This window comes from Arachis ipaensis, chromosome B2 (genome assembly GCF_059453495.1).
Source record: "Arachis ipaensis isolate K30076 ecotype BB chromosome B2, ASM5945349v1, whole genome shotgun sequence".
Classification (NCBI taxonomy): domain Eukaryota; kingdom Viridiplantae; phylum Streptophyta; class Magnoliopsida; order Fabales; family Fabaceae; genus Arachis; species Arachis ipaensis.
This window is the reverse complement of record NC_142437.1, coordinates 116,778,691-116,795,918: the sequence shown is the minus strand read 5'-3', so window position 1 is coordinate 116,795,918 and position 17,228 is coordinate 116,778,691. Positions and strand designations below refer to the sequence as shown.

The 17,228-nt window shown below is 25.7% G+C and overlaps 2 long non-coding RNA genes across 2 annotated transcripts; both read left to right on the top strand.

Moving 5' to 3' along the window:
* The first annotated feature begins 5,677 nt into the window (after nucleotides 1–5,677).
* LOC107628544 (uncharacterized) lies at nucleotides 5,678–6,775 on the top strand. The gene is made up of 2 exons (XR_001617830.3): nucleotides 5,678–5,797; nucleotides 6,466–6,775. It is a non-coding gene; the product is annotated as an uncharacterized LOC107628544 (long non-coding RNA).
* A 6,726-nt stretch (nucleotides 6,776–13,501) lies between these two features.
* Nucleotides 13,502–14,074, top strand: LOC110269049 (uncharacterized). Its single transcript, XR_002358010.2, has 2 exons — nucleotides 13,502–13,621; nucleotides 13,788–14,074. It is a non-coding gene; the product is annotated as an uncharacterized LOC110269049 (long non-coding RNA).
* The last annotated feature ends 3,154 nt before the right edge of the window (nucleotides 14,075–17,228 follow it).

Sequence of the window (17,228 nt, the reverse complement as noted above, 5' to 3'; positions counted from 1 at the left end):
CTAGGCTCAGTCTGCGAAGTAAAGACCGACCAGAGTATACATATACATATATATACACACCAAATTAAACCCCAAAACAGAAAACCGACAAGCAACTTGTTTCTCCGAGTCAACCTCTAAGAGGGACAAATATAAAATACAAGGTGGAGAATCTATATACATATACATATATAAATATAAATAAATACAACTCTAAATCCCAAGAGTTTTTTGCTTCCTCAAAGTCTCCAGAATACACAGTGTGGTGCTTCTCAACCTGCATTTAAAAAACAACAACACGTATGGAATGAGAACCAGAGGTTCTCAGCAAGGTATTGGTGCCACATACATAAGATATAAGGTCCAGGAAAGTTAGAGGCAATCCTAAAACTCCGACACTTAGAATATAAAACTTAAAGAATGAAAACAAAAACCATAAATAGGGGTGGTTTTCTAAGGTCCTTAAACTTAACCAAATTCTCACTAAAACCCTCAACTATTCCCTTCCTCCACCATCCTCCAAAATACCGGTAGAACCACACAGACAAATTAAGCAGACAAAGTAGACACAAGTAGAATACAGATACAGCAAACAAAACATATAGCAGTTAAGCATGAAATAACAAGTAGGCAATCCCAAGAAAGCAAACCAAAGCAAATAGACAGATGCATATGATGCATGCCTTTCCTACTGACCGTGAGCTCACATGTTGGTTAAATTGCCAGAACCCGACACATCCGGTAGCTAACCCAGATATGGTCTCTAGGTTGCGCATCTCCAGGAGGCATAAAATCGGAGGATTAGTGCCCTACCACCTTCTCTTGGAGGCATATACTAGGGGAAAATAAATCGGAAGATTAGTGCCCTACCACCTTCCCCTAGTGAGGTCGTGCCATACCGATCGAGGGATTTGTGCCCTACCACCTTACAGACAGACAAAGAGAGAGAGAGAGAGAGAGAGAGAGAGAGAGAGAGAGAGAGAATGTGAGGGAAACACATCGGGGGATTAGTGCCCAACCACCTTCCTCACACCCCATAAGACACATTCACAAGGAATGCGGGAGAATGAATCAAGGGATTAGCGCCCTGCCGCCTTCTCTTCATCCAACACATCAATACCATCATTACGTCCATTTATTCTCAAATTTATCATCATTATTCATTTACACTCACTCATTATCAATCATTAGTTATCAATTCGTCATAATTCATAATGTCACCAGCCATTATCTCAGCACTCCTAAATCATGGTTCATACTTTCATCATCTCATCATTTCAAATACCCCTTTCTTTTATCACAAATCACCTTTTACAAACCTTCCTTCATTTTCAAGTTACCTACGTCCCTAGGTTTAGTACCTTCAATATGATTTAAAACTAGGTTTTAGGGACTAAAAGAGTAAAAATAGAGGTTTAGAGGTTCAAAATTATATTTTAAAACACAAAACTCACTTTGCTGATTTCAGGAGTCACGCGTACGCACGTGGGCATGTTTTTCTTGCTCGCGTACGCGAGTTTCTTAAACATGAAAGGTTGGTCGCGTCACGTGCAGGTGGTCGCGTACGCAAGATATGCAGAGTGGCAAAAATATTGAATGCTGCAGAATTTTAGTTTTGTACTTTGAACTTTCGATGCATATAATTTTTTCGTTTTAAAATATTTTTCATCCGTTCTTCAAACGGCATAAATTTCACGGACCCAATTTTCATATGAAATAAGTTTGAAATAATTTGAGGATTCGGAAGCTGAGTTATGGCTCGTTGAAGTTCGGCCAAAAATCATATTTTTACAAAATCTTCCAATCCTCTATTTTCACAAAACATAACTCATTAACCATATTCACACAGCCATATCCTGCACTAAAACATACTATATCACAACCACACACCCCCGTACTCTTCCATATCCAATCATATCTCAATTTTGAATAGTTTCATTCACAACATTTTGCATTCATATTTAATACAATCATCAACATCAATGTTATTACATATCACCATCAATGTCATCAATACATAAGCATTCTCAACCCACCACAAATAATCATTACTTCTATCAAATATTATCATCAAGCATTCGATATACAATCCAACCACTCAACTCAACAACACTAAAGACAAGTACTCATATGTTCACTAATCAACAACCACCGACTTCAATCCAAGCTTACCCTATGGTCATCTAACCTAAGTTTTCACAAGACATTATATATTAAATACGAGAAACCAAAATTATACCTTGGCTGATTTCTTGTTAAAGTCCAAAACACCTCATAATATAACATTTTCCAAGCTTCCAAGACTCCGAAATCTCACCCAACAACCCTATAGCCTCCAAAGCTCAACCCAAGCTCCACATTCTCAAACTTGACTCCACCAATAATAATTTTCAATCTATTATCATAATTACCACTATAATCAAAACAGAGCTCACTAATTCAACATATATACGAAGGAGTTGAGGATGCTTACCTTGCCCATAACTCAAACGTGCTAACCCGACAAAACGCACAAGCTAATTCGAATCTAAACACTAAAATCATACAAAATTCAACATGCATTCAAATTGAATTTCGAAATTGGGGAGAAAGAAACTGAAACTGAGAAGTGAGTTTCATACCTAATCATAGTTGTAAGAACCGAACCGGTGATCAAACCGCTCAGACTACTGGTTCACTGATTTATTGGTTCAACCGATAAATCACTGGTTGAACTGGTAAAATCGGTCCTATGTAAATAAAAAAATATAAAATAGACAACTAATACAAAGATAGATATAAAATTAGTTAGTACTATTACACTAGTATCTTAATTTGATATAATAAGAATAACAATCCATAATATTAGTAAATTTCAATACTAGTATCAAATAAGATAACTTTAATCATAACATTAATATTGAAATAGATAAAGTAAATTAATAAATTTTTAGTAAAGTTTATATTTCTATTAATAATAGTACATAATTAAAAATATAATTAATTCAAAATATAGAGAATATAAAATTAAAATTAAATTAGATATTTATAACATTATTTAATTCAAGATTTACTATATAATTAATCTTTGTTGTTTAAAATCTTAAGAACCACAATAGCAAAGTGGCAAAAGGAAGCAGCATAACCAATAGGTCCCTTATACAAACTCTGGCGCTAACATTTTGGAATTCTCCAAACTAACACATACTAATAGGTTGAAAAATAGCGCGCTCGCAATTCTCCAAACTAACACATGCTAATAGGTTGACAAATAGCGCGTTGAGGACTCGCAGTGGATCACAGGTGAAGATGTGCTGCTATGGAGAACCATAGAGTGGCAACCCCTAAAACATGAAAATCATCAAGGAATTGAGTTCCTCAAATCCTAAACCCGCAAATGGCTCGTCAATTAGAGCTTCGAATCAAAAGTTATGATGATTTGAATGTTGACCAAGGGTTTGCTCTCTCCTTCCTCCATCCTTCAATGTTTCCCAACGTGTTTTGCTTATGGGAAGGGGAAGAAGAGTTGAGCTCTTTGTGTTTAATGAGTTTGGGTTGGGCCAAGGGCCCAATACGGGTCCAGTTTGTCCGATTCGGTCCAATCTTGAGCCAAATTCTTTAAAATTAGTGTCGAAATTCTTGTTTTAATTTTTTCTATTACATTAAACCATAAAATTTCATTTTATAAATTTCTAGAATAAATTCTAATTTATAGATTAATTATATATTAATTAACTAGAATTTTACATATATTTTCATTTAACAACACTTGTATAGTCAGCGAAACTACCATAGCATAGTCATATTAAAATCCACGTATATATATTCTTTTAGTCACCAAATACTATTAAAAAAAATCACTTTTAGCGACTCTTTATTTTACTTTTAGTTACAATAAAATATCAATTAATATATTTACTGACAATTAGATATTTGCCATCTTATGATTTTCGCTAAAAATATTTAGCGATAATTATATAATTACTGGTAATTAAAAACTTTTTAAGTATATATATATTTATCATTATAACATATATTAATAATAATAAATATATAATTATTACAAAAATATAAATTAAATAAAATATATAATATCTATTATATTATTTTCACTAAAATTTTTTTATTAAAAATATATTTTTTTGTAGTGAAAACATCCATGTATATATTTTTTATCAATTGATTTGATTGTTTAATAGATAATTTGATGCCACAAAATTATTGTATTCATTTGGTCAACAAAATATTCATATATATATGCTCAAATCATCAATTGAATTATTAAGCAGTTTCTAGAAGTAATCTATTTTAATTAAAAGGAATGAAACTAAATATTTAAATCAAAAGAAAAAGTATTTAAAAAATTGCAAAGATAAGGACCATTTATTAACCCTTTTTTATCATTGTGTAGGTAAACGGCCAATAATGTGAGATAGCTGCATTTATTTGTAACTAAATATTTACCATATCAAGACCCAAGTTGTTATTTGAATCATAATTAAAATATCATATTAGATATAAGTTTGATTTGGTAAAAATTTTTAAAAAAATGTTTATCTTTTTTAAAAGTATAAATACCTCGTTTTGTATTTAGTAAAAAAAAAAATCATATACTTTTGTTGGCATTTTTTAAAAATTAGAGGTGGTGCTTTTGAAAGCAATTAAGGGAAGAGCTTTATAAAATTGATTTATACTACTTATCAAAATTAAAAAGTCTAATATAACTTTAGCTTAGTTTGGTAAAGTTTTTTGAAAATATGCTTGTACTTTTTAGAAGTATAAGCTCCTCATTTTGTGTTTGGTAAATTATAAAGATTATGTGTTTGTGCTTGCAACTTTAATTTTAAAAGATTAGGGTACTTTTGAAAGTAACTAAAGTGAAGTTTTTTAAAGTTGGTTTGTCCTTTTCAGAATTTAAAAGTTTAATATAATCTCATATATTAACTAATTCTCAAATTTAATGCTTAAATTTATGTCTTTTATAGTATTTTTAATTTTAAAAATTATTTTACCAAACGTAATTGTTGTTGCTTGTGTTTATTAAAAGTCATTTTTAATTTGATACACTTTTTAAAAAGTAATAGTTTTACTAAACTAAGTTAAATACATTAATTAATATTTAAATTTAATTCCTATATTAATGTCTATTATAATATTTTAAATTTTAAAAGTTAATTTATTAAATGTATTTATTGTTACTTGTATTTATTAAAAACTATTTTTTTAATTTAATTTATCAAATACAAATGTTATAACTTTTAAAAAGTAAAAATTTTGCTACACTAAGTCTTAGTGTTTGTTTGGACGCCATTAAATCGATAAAAAATATATTTTTCAATGAAAAAATATCTTTTTCTATTTTTTAGTGTGTTTAACAAATTTTTAATAGTAAAAGTAAAAGTAAAAGTACTAAAAAAATAAAAAATATCTTTTTTGAGAAGTTACAATTTATATCTTTTTTAAAAGATCTTTTTCTTAAAAAAAGATATTTTTCACATAATAAATAAACAAAAAAATATTTTTATTTTATTTTATTCAAATATAATTGATAAATAAAAAAAATTTTATATGAGATATTTAAATATAAAATTATTTTTATTTTTGTAAAAGATATTTTAAAAAAATATTATTTAAAATATTTTTTTTTAAAAATGACACACAAACAAGCCCTTAATATATTTTGTAGGAGTCTATAAATAAACTGACTAATAGGGTTCACTATTCATATTCTTTCAAAGAAGCAAGAGAACACAAAGTGATTTTGGTAGAATGACTACTACTAATGCTGCTCCAAAGTTTCTTTTGTGCATTCTTCTCGTGGCTGCGCTTTTTACTTCAGGTAGCAAAATTTGTTTTAAAGCTTTTTTTGTTCAAATTTCATTTTATATAATAACGAGTGGGTTTATTTCAAAATTTTTCGTTAAAAATAATAAAAATATGTAAATTATCTATTTCAAACTATTTTTAAAATAAATTAAATAAAAATCAACTCTTAACCTTTTTACTTACATAAAAAAGAAGAATTTATTTTCTAAAAAAATAAAAAAATCCTAAAATGAGAGAAATAATGGATTTAATTTCTTATTCTGAAATATCAATTATTTATAAAAAAATAATATATATTACAAGAAAACCCACGCTTGGATGCACACATAAATTCTCTAATGGGCTATTGACATTGTTGTTAGAATATGTGATGAAATCATCTATCTTAAAAATTTAAATTATTAGATAAAGATGTATGAATAATTATATCTAATACACACACTCTTTCAAACAAGAATTTTTTATTGACTTAATATATAAATTTTGCGTGGATTTTTTTTATTACCTTAAGCAGAACTTTTTTTTTAACAATAATTGAACTTACATTTTTTATTATAAAAAAATTAATACTATACATCAAATTTATTTATTTAAAAAATTTAGAGAATTAATAAATACATAAATGATTATACTTAACTAAATGAATATAAAATATATTTAAATACTATATTAATATTGCAGGTGCAAAAAGTGACACAACGGATAGGACTGCAATAATGGATTGCGATGAGAATACAAAACACTGTGATATTCAAGATTGCAGCAATTTCTGTACCGTAACTAAACATTTTCAAGCTGGTCAGTGTAATCCTAAAAGAGGGTGTTGCTGCTATAGTAACAATAGGTTAACTTAAGTGCACTTTTCATCATGTTTGTTTGTTCATATGTATTTTGAACAAACACATGTTTTGTTTTTATGTATTCCGTGATAAAAATAAACAAGTGGATAATTAATGAAATAAAAAGTTACTACAAAATTAAATTTTTATTACTCTTCTAATCCAAAATAAATTTTCATTTTTTAAATTCAATTTTATCTAAAATAATTAGTTCACTTTTTTATTAGTGATTTTAGGGTGCGTTTAAAACAAGCACAATAATTTTTTGCGTATTAGATGCATCACTTTTTATGACACATTAGATTTTACTAATGAAAAATTAAAGAATATTATAAAAGAAGAGTATTGATAGACTTTATAAATATAGAATATATTAGTACATACACGAATAAATACATTTTAATATATAATATTTTAAAATAGAAAATATAATCTTTTTTTTAAAAAATAAATAAATATAAAGCATATAAATATATGTAAAAATATTTTTTATTTATTAAGATTAATTACAATTCAATATTATTTTTAACTACAAAATATAAAATAATTAAATTATTTTATATTACTTGAAGATAATAAATTATTGGCTAAAAAATTTAAAACACTGTAATAATTAATTTTGTTAAAAATATGTATATAGTATTTTAAAAATGACAAGTGTAACCTTTTGCTTTTAAATAAATAAACATTAAAACATAAAACATATATATACATACAAAGATATTTTTTATTTATTAAGAATGCATTAAATTATTTTTAATATTAAAAAGTTATATTACAAATGTAATTAAAAATTCATTTCATTCCATCATCGCTTATGTCATATAAATGTAATTATAAGCAAAAAAAGAGTATATATATATATATATATATATATATATATATATATATATATATATAATATTTAAAAATAATAAGTGTAATATTTTGTTTTAAATAAAATAAATACAAAAATATTTTTATTTATTAAGAGTAATTATTATGTAATATTATTTTTAATTACAAAATATAAATAATAATAAGTTATTTTATATTACTTGAAAACAATTATTTAGATTATTCGTTAAAAAAATTAAATACATTGTAATAGTTAATTTTGTTAAAAGCATATTATTGTATAATACAAATTTTTATCTAAATATTTGTAAACATGCATTTTACTCGAAAAATTACATATGATACTATTTCAACAGAATTAACTATTATATAATAATATAATATATTTTATAATGTGCACAAAATATTCTTTGATATTACTATATGTTTTAATATTATATATAATCTATGAATTATGGACATTTCATCAAGTTGTCATGTCTGTATATCAGATATATTTTGAACACAATATTTATAAATAATTGTTTGACACGCATATTTTTTATATCCAACTGTGTCTTAATAAAAGAAAATTATTTTCAGCCTTATTCTTAATATATATTTTTAAGATAAATTTAAAAATAGTATATATTATTATTTATTAAAAAAATTATTTTTAATATTTTATATAATTAAAAATTACATTAAATATAACCTTCTTATATTTGTTTTATATCATGACGAAGAAAATTCGGATTCATATTTTGAATATTAAAGTAATAATTATTTGATTTTACTAAATGATAGCATCTCATCACATTTAAAAATTAAAATTTGTAATAACAATATATCATTAATTTAAAACTTCAAAAAGTTTTATTTCATTAATTTTCCACTTATTAGTAATAACAAGGAAAACACAAAAGCTGGGTTTATTATTTGGTGAATACTATGGTGCTTTTGAGATTGTACTTAACTTATTAAAAAAGGTAAATAGATAATATTTAATAAATTTTAAATATTTTACTTTTTATTTTAAATATTTTATTTTTTACCTTTAAAAGTAAGTTAAACAATTTAGGCACCATAATAAAAGACACCATAAAACTCACCTTATTATTAATAGGGATATTATTATAATAATAAAAATCTTAAACACTAATCTCTAGTCATGACTGAAACAGCAACAATTGAAGCCCTCACAATGGCCATCGACGTAATTCCTTTCTACACAGTCTTCAAAGCAAGCGGCATTGTTATCTGGACATTTTCCTTTACTCTTGGCGCACACCTTCCTTTCGCCTTCAACCATTATTGTGCCACTTGTTGCTTCTGCAATAATTGGTAAAAATTAATTAAACCCAATGTCATTAGAATTTCTTTGTACATAGAAATAATTAAGGGGCTCTTTAACAATAAAAACAAATAACTTTATGAAAAATAATTTATTTTCTCATGTTGAAATTAAAGGATATTTATTTGATTAAGCTTTGAAATAAGTTTTATTACCTGAAGCCAATAGCACAGCTACAAAAAGAATGCACAAGAAGATTTTTGGAGCCATTCTACGAAAATCACCTTGTATTCTATTGTATTCTTCGAATAAAAGATTATGAATACAATGTCATCTATTTTTTAGATTATTTATAGTGTCACGGAAACTAATTCTTATTTGTTAGAATATATTAAAATTAATTAGTATTTATTATCACATAACTAATTTTACTATTAATTGCTATTAGTTATTAATTACACATTTATAATTAATTCTAAATATAACAAACATGATATTGTTAGAGAGTAAATTTATAATTATAGAATTACAGTTGTAATTAGTTATTTATGATAGAGTTTGTTAGAACTTAGAAGTAGGAACAAAAACAATTGTACATTGTACAAATAGGTGCTGTAGTTTGTAAATTCTTTTGTCATTCAATAAAATTACCATGACCAAATTCCTTCTTCTGTCGTTCATCTCTCTCTCAGTTTTATGAGGATACACGAAGAAACACCTCTCTAAGCTCACTTTTAACATTTATCATTAAGACTATTTGATATATGTAAATATTTGTTATAAGATATAACAATTTTATTATTTCAATTCTTTTACTATTTATAAATATCTTTTTATACATTGTACTATTTTACATAACTAGAATAGACATAAATTTTTTTCTATTTCTCTCTTATTTTTCTAACACTACTAACATAATATCTTTTGCTTTAATTAATGAGATAAGATTCTATTTAATTACTCAGTTAACTTTTATTCAATATTAGGTTTAATTTATTTTTTCATCATAATTAAAATATCATATTAGGTAAGTTTATTTTTACAGGAGTCTATAAATAACCTAACCAATATGAATGATAAGTCATACTTTTTCAAGAAAGCAAGAGAACACAAAGTAATTTTGGCAGAATGGCAACTAATGCTGCTCCAAAGCTTTTTTTGTGTATTCTTTTTGTGTCTTTTCTTTTCACTTCAGGTAGAAAATTGTGTCTTAAATTTTTAGTGATACTATATCATAAAATTATTTATGATAATAGTTTAAACATTTAAATACAAATACATAAATGATTATATATTTAACTTAATGAATATAAAATATATGGTTAAATACAATTTTGGTCTTTAAAGTATAGGTCGAAAATTTTTTTGGTCCTCAACCTTTTTTTGCATGTATACAAAATCGTTCTTAAGGTTTAACTTGATTTTAAAATCGTCCTTATCGTAGGGACTAAAATCGTATCGAGATAGTGGCAAAAGCAGAGGCAGAGGTGGATCGTGAACAACTTTTTCTTCTTTCCTTTCCCATTCTTCTTCTTCCCTTCTCCATTTGCAAGAGCAGAAATACTTTCTTTTTCTTATATTTTTATTTTATAATTTTTTTGTTATAGATAATTTGGTCTAAATTTTTAAGATTTAAGTAAGAAAGACAATTTTAAAACTTGATTTTAAAACCTTAGGAACAATTTTGTATGCAAAAAAAGATTCGAGACGAAAAAAATTTCGGCATATACCTTAACGACCAAAATCGTACTTATTAACTCTAAAATATATTTAAGTATTATACTTATCTATCAGTTGTGTTGAACCGTTGATTATTGCAGACGCAAGAAGTGGCACAGTGCATAGGACTTCAATAATGTCTTGTGACGACAAAAAAGAACAAAATTGTAACAATAATGAATGCAAGAAAGTGTGTGTCGAAATTAAACACTTCCAAGTTGGTCACTGTACTCCCACAAGAGGTTGTTGCTGCTACAGTGATAATAGGTTAATTTGAGTGCTCTTCTCATTATGTTTGTTCACATGCATATGTATTTTGAACAAACATATTTTTTATGTATTTCGTCATAAAAATAAATTTGTGGAGAATTATTGAATAAAAAGTTATTGAAGTCCTTTTTACTTTAATATGATATATATGCTTGTTTATTATAAAATTAATAATAAATAATAAATAGTTAGTTGCGGTTGTTGGGGTATGACTTATGATTTATGAATTATGATGCACAGACACTGATACGGATACGGAAAACGATACGACACGAGACATATCGATATACAAATTTTAAAATTTTATAAGACACGGGGACACGCATACATATAAAATATAAAGTATTTTTTAGATAATTGTAATGATATTTTGATATTTTATTGATATTAAAACAAAGTTTAATTTTTTAATTATTTTAATATCTTATTTTAATTATATAAAGTATTTAAAATATTTTTTTGTTTTAATAAATAATAATATATACTATTTCTAAATTTATTTTAAGAATACATGTTAAGAATAAGATTGGACACGCTGATACGTGATTTATATTTAGGTGTGTCCAAACGTATTTGAATGATACTTTTTTATTTTTTATTAAGACATAGTTGGACGCAACAGATACATGTGTTGAACGAGTGTCTGTAAATGTTATGTCTAAAATATATTTGACATGTAGATACGACAATTTACAGAATGTCCGTGCTTCATAACTAATTGTGGTTGTTGGTACTATTGTGGTGGTATTGCACATAATTAATACGGTGATAACAGAGAATTATGAAAATTTGATATTTAAAAGAAAAGTAATGATAGTGGTGTCAGAGATAATGAAAATAAATATTAGAAATAATTTGGAACTTTTGATTAAATTTTTAAAAAAATTAACAAAAATTTTAGAATTAATTTTTTTATCATAAAAATTTATTTTATGGATATAAATTTAATTTTGATTTTATTTTTTTGTGAATAATTTTATTAATATTCTAAATATTTATGGATAGAAATAGTTATTTTTTTTAAAAATATATATATTCTTCTAGTCACCAAAACATCCATGTATATATATATTAAATTAATTTGATTTAATTATTTGATAGATAATTTAATTTCAAAAAGTTATGATATCATATAGTAGTTAACGTAGGGTTAGCCTGCAAAAAATTTAAAAATATAGTAAAAATAGCTATATATATTCTAAAAAAAATTTAGAAATTATATTTTAATGTAAATTTTTTGTAAAAGTTATTAGAAGAAAAGATATTTTTATCATTAAAATTTGATATTTTTATATCAAGTGAGCTTTTTAAAAGTATTTTTTTTATTATAAATGACCAAGTTCTTTTAAAAAATAAAAACTTTTAGATATCAAAATTTTATCTATTTTTTATGTGCATTTTTTAAATAATTAGTCAAATTTTTTCATATAAAAATTAGATCAAATAGATAAATCAATTTATCTAAATAAAATAACTATACTCTAATATTATCCATTTACTAAGTTTCTAAAATCTCTAGCATTTTACTATTATACAAATAAATTATAGAATCCAACAAACACAGTTTACAAACAAAAAGAAAACAATATAAACTATTTGAGTTTTTTTTTGTTAAGTGACTAATTACTCCGAAATCAAAATTTTTTAAAAATTATTTATTATTTTACTAAAAAAATGAAAAATAAAAATCATAGGATGTTTCCACAGTTTATGCACAATATTCCGCCTTTTCTTTTGATTTTTCTCTCTCTACTTTTATTATTGTTTTTCGTTTTACCTCCATTAATCCACAATTTATGTATAATACTCTACTTTTTCTTTTGATTTTTCTCTCTCTACTTTTATTACGCTTTTCATTTCAACCTCATTAATCCACTATTTATGCATAATATTATGTCTTTTCTTTTAATTTTTCTTTCTCTACTTTTATTATTGCTATTTATATCACCCCATATTAATCCATTGTTTATGCATAATACTTTGTCTTTTCTTTTGATTTTTCTCTCTCTACTTTTATTATTATTGCTTTTTGTTTTACTTCTATTAATCCACAATTTATATACAATACTCTGCCTTTTGTTATTTTTCTCTCTCTACTTTTATTATTACTTTTTATTTCAACCTCATTAATCCATTATGTATGTACAATATTCTGCCTTTTCTTTTAATTTTCTCTCTCTACTTTTATTACTACTCTTCATATCATCCCACGCATTAATTCTATAATAATCAAGATTATAGCAATTTCTGTATCGTAATTAAACACTTTTCAAGTTGGTCATAGTAAAAGAGGGAGTTGCTGCTTTAGTATACAATAGGTTAACTTAAGTGTTCTTCTCATCATATTTTTTTTTTTTTGGTGACTACTTCTCATCATATTTGTTTGTTCATATGTATTTTGAACAAATAGATGCTTTTGTTTTTATGTATTCCGTGATAAAAATAAACAAATAGAAAATTAATGAAATAAAAAGTTACTACAAAATTAAAACTTTATTACTCTTTCTAATCCAAAATAAATGTTCATTTTAAAATTTAATTTTGTCTAAAATAATTAATTTACTTTTTTATTAATAATTTTATTAAATAAAAAGGAAGAGAGTAATTGGCACGAAGAAGTATTAGAATAAAGCAAGTGAGATAAGATTCTATTTGGTTACTGAGGTAATTTTTATTCAATATTAGGTTTAATTTATTTTTGTCATCATAATTAAAATATCATATTAAGTTTAATTTATTTTTACAGGAGTCTATAAATAACGTAACCAATATGAATAATAAGTCATATTCTTTCAAAAAAGCGAGAGAACACAAAGTAATTTTAGCAGAATGGCTACTAATGTTGCTCATCTAAAGCTTTTATGCTGTATTCTTTTTGTGGCTTTTCTTTTCACTTCAGGTAGCAAAATTTGTCTTAAACTTTTTAATAATACTATATTATGAAATTATTTATCGTCAAAATTTAAACATTTAAATAGAAATACATAAATGATTATCTTTAACTTAATGAATATAAAATATATTTAAATATTATACTAATATATCAATTGTGTTGATTATTGCAGACGCAAGAAGTGGCACAATACATAGCCTTTCAATAATAACTTGCGACAGCAAAACAGAACAAAATTGTAACAGCTTTGAATGCAAGAAATCCTGTGTCGAAATTAAACACTATCTAGTTGGTCGGTGTATTCCCGCAAGAGGTTGTTGCTGCTATAATAATGATAGATTAACTTAAGTGCTCTTCTCATTATGTTTGTTCACATGTATTTTGAACAAACACATCTTTTTATGTATTCCGTGATAAAAATAAACAAGTGGAGAATTAATGAAATAAATGGTTATTGAAGTTTTTTTTTTTTTTTGCTTTAATATAATATATGTTTATTTATTATAAAATTAATAATTAGGGGGTGGATTTAGGCTTGGTGAGGAATAGGGACGGACCTAGAGGGGGGCGAGTAGTGGCCTCGGCCCTCCAAAAATTTTAGAAACTATATTTATATATGAGATATGTATTTAAAAAAATAAAAAATATTATATAATTTAGTATTTTTATATGTATTATTTTTCATTAAGTGATAGATTTATATCTTAATTATTTAATTCACTAATATTTTTCACTTAACTGATTTAATATCATACCCTTAAGTCTTTGTAACTTTCAAATTAGTTTTTATATAATAATTTTTATATTTATTTTAAAAAAATCATTTATTTATTTTATATTAACATATTTAAAATTCATATTATTATATTAATAATAACTTACGTAGTTATATTTTGGTAATCAATGTACTTTAGATATTTTTTTCTTATAAAAAATATTTATTTTTATTCTAAATTTACGTTGTTGAAAGAAAAATTTTTATAAAAATCTTATATCTTGAATTCAATAAAGGTATTGTGTCTTTCAAATAATTAATAATTTATCATTTATTTTCAAATTTTTTAACATTTTTTAAAATTTTTTAAAGAATTAATTTTAATTAATAAGATATGTGATAATTTTTAACTAAATACGCTATAAATTATTGGTACTTTATAATTTTCTAATGTACTATTGATATTGTTATATTTCTTTTATGTAACTATTATATTAAAAATAAAATTATGAAAAAAATTTATAATTATATATATATTGATAAATTTTTTGAAAAAATAACTCTAATAATTATATGTTAATTATTTTTATAGAATAAAAATAATTTATCTAAAATTCGACCCCTCCATATTAAACTTTCTAGATCCGTCCCTGATGTGGTGAGGAAGGGTATGAGCTAGGGCTTTGAGAGACATAGTTGTGGTTGTGGGTGGTATTAGAGTGTAGAGTAATATGAGGAAGGAGTGTTCAAGCTACAGGTCAACCGCAAATCAATCAAATCCATATGTTGATATGTTGTGATGGCAGTGTTGATGGTAGCGGAGGTGGCGTGGCGGTATTCGACAATTTTGTGGTTTGTATTCAATAATTAGTTATCATTAATATTTTTAATAGTGTGAGATTATATCTAATGATATAAGATTTTTTTTTTACTGATTAAGTATTGGCCAAATTTTAATAAAATAATTGGCCCGTAAAATAATTGAATTATGAAAAATTTGATATTTAAAAGAAAAGAAATAATAGTGATGTCAGATACTTAGAATAAATAGTAGGGATAATTTGAAATTTTTTAAAATGAAAACAAAAATTTTAGGATTGATATTTTTGTCATATAGAATTTATTTTTTATGAATATAATGAATTTAATTTTAATCTTTTATAAATAATTTTGTTAATATTTTGAATAATATTTATGAATAAAAATATTTATTTAAAAAAAAACATTCTTCTAGTCACCAAAACATCATGTATATATATTGACAAGTCAATTTGATTTAATTGTTTGATAGATGATTTAATTTCAGAAAGTTATGATATTGATCTAGTTAACATAGGGTTAGTTTACAAAAAAATAAAAAATATGACAAAAAATAGCTATATGTATTCTAAAAAAATTTTAGATGTTAGAGAATCATTAGTATCAATTTAGACCAATTAGTATCGTCTATATTTATATAATATATCTGTATATTAATTATAGGATTCTATGCCTTTATTATTCTGATTAATTTAGCACCTATAAATACCCCTTGTATATTGTACCTTTTATCAACTTGAATAATACACAAAACACTTTTCTCAGATCTCTCTCTTGTTTCTAACATGGTATCAGAGCAATAAAGGCATAGAATCCTATAATTAATATACAGATATACTATATAAATATAGACGATACTAATTGGTCTAAATTGATGCTAATGATTCTCTAACATGTTAGAGAATCATTAGTATCGTCTATATTTATATAGTATATCTGTATATTAATTATAGGATTCTATGCCTTTATTACTCTGATTCATTTAGCACCTATAAATACCCCTTGTATATTGTACCTTTTATCAACTTGAATAATTCACAAAACACTTTTCTCAGGATGTTGTGGGCAGTAGATGGGTATACAAGATCAAGACTCGCTCTGATGGCTCTATTGACCGTTATAAGGTCCGCTTGGTTGCTCAAGGTTGTACGCAAGAGTATGGTATTGATTATGAAGAGACTTTTGCTCCTGTCGCTCGTCTTACGTCTGTTAGAGCTCTTCTTGCCATTGCCGCAATTAAAAAATGGTCTCTCAGTCAGATGAATGTGAAGAATGCATTTCTTAATGGGGATTTAAAAAAGAAAGTCTATATGAAACCATCTCGGGAATATCCTTGTCCTTCTAATAAGGTTTGTCTCCTTCACAAGGCACTTTATGGACTTAAGCAAGCTCCTCGTGAATGGTTTGACAAGTTCAGCAGTACCATATGCAGTCTTGGTTTTACTTTTAGCCCTCATGAGAATGCCCTCTTCATTTGTAAAAGTGAACTTGGAGTTGTTCTTATACTTTTGTATGTTGATGACATGATCATTACTGGGGATAATGTTGATGGTATCTCTGATCTCAAGGCCTTACTTCACCTAACCTTTGAGATGGAAGATCTTGGTTCTCTCAGCTATTTTCTTAGTCTCGAGGTCATCTCCACCGATGATGGCATCTATCTCTCTCAGGCTAAGTATGCTTCAGATCTTCTTGCTCGCGCTGGGATTACAGATAGTCTCACTGAGTATACTCCTCTTGAGCCTAATGTTCGATTTACCCCTATGGATGCACTGTTTTGGATAATCCGACTCTATATCGACAGTTAGTTGGCGGTCTCGTCTACTTGACTGTCACCCGACCAGACATCGCCTATCCGGTTCATGTACTTAGCCAGTTCTTGTCAGCTCCTCGTACTACTCACTATGCGGCAGTTCTTCGCATTCTTCGCTACATCAAAGGCACTCTATTTCATGGCCTTTATTTTTCTGCCTATTCCTCTTTGTCTCTTCAGGCTTACTCCGATGCTAATTGGGCTGGTGATCCCACTGATCGTCGTTCTACTACTGGTTACTGTTTTTTTCTTGGCGACGCTCTCAT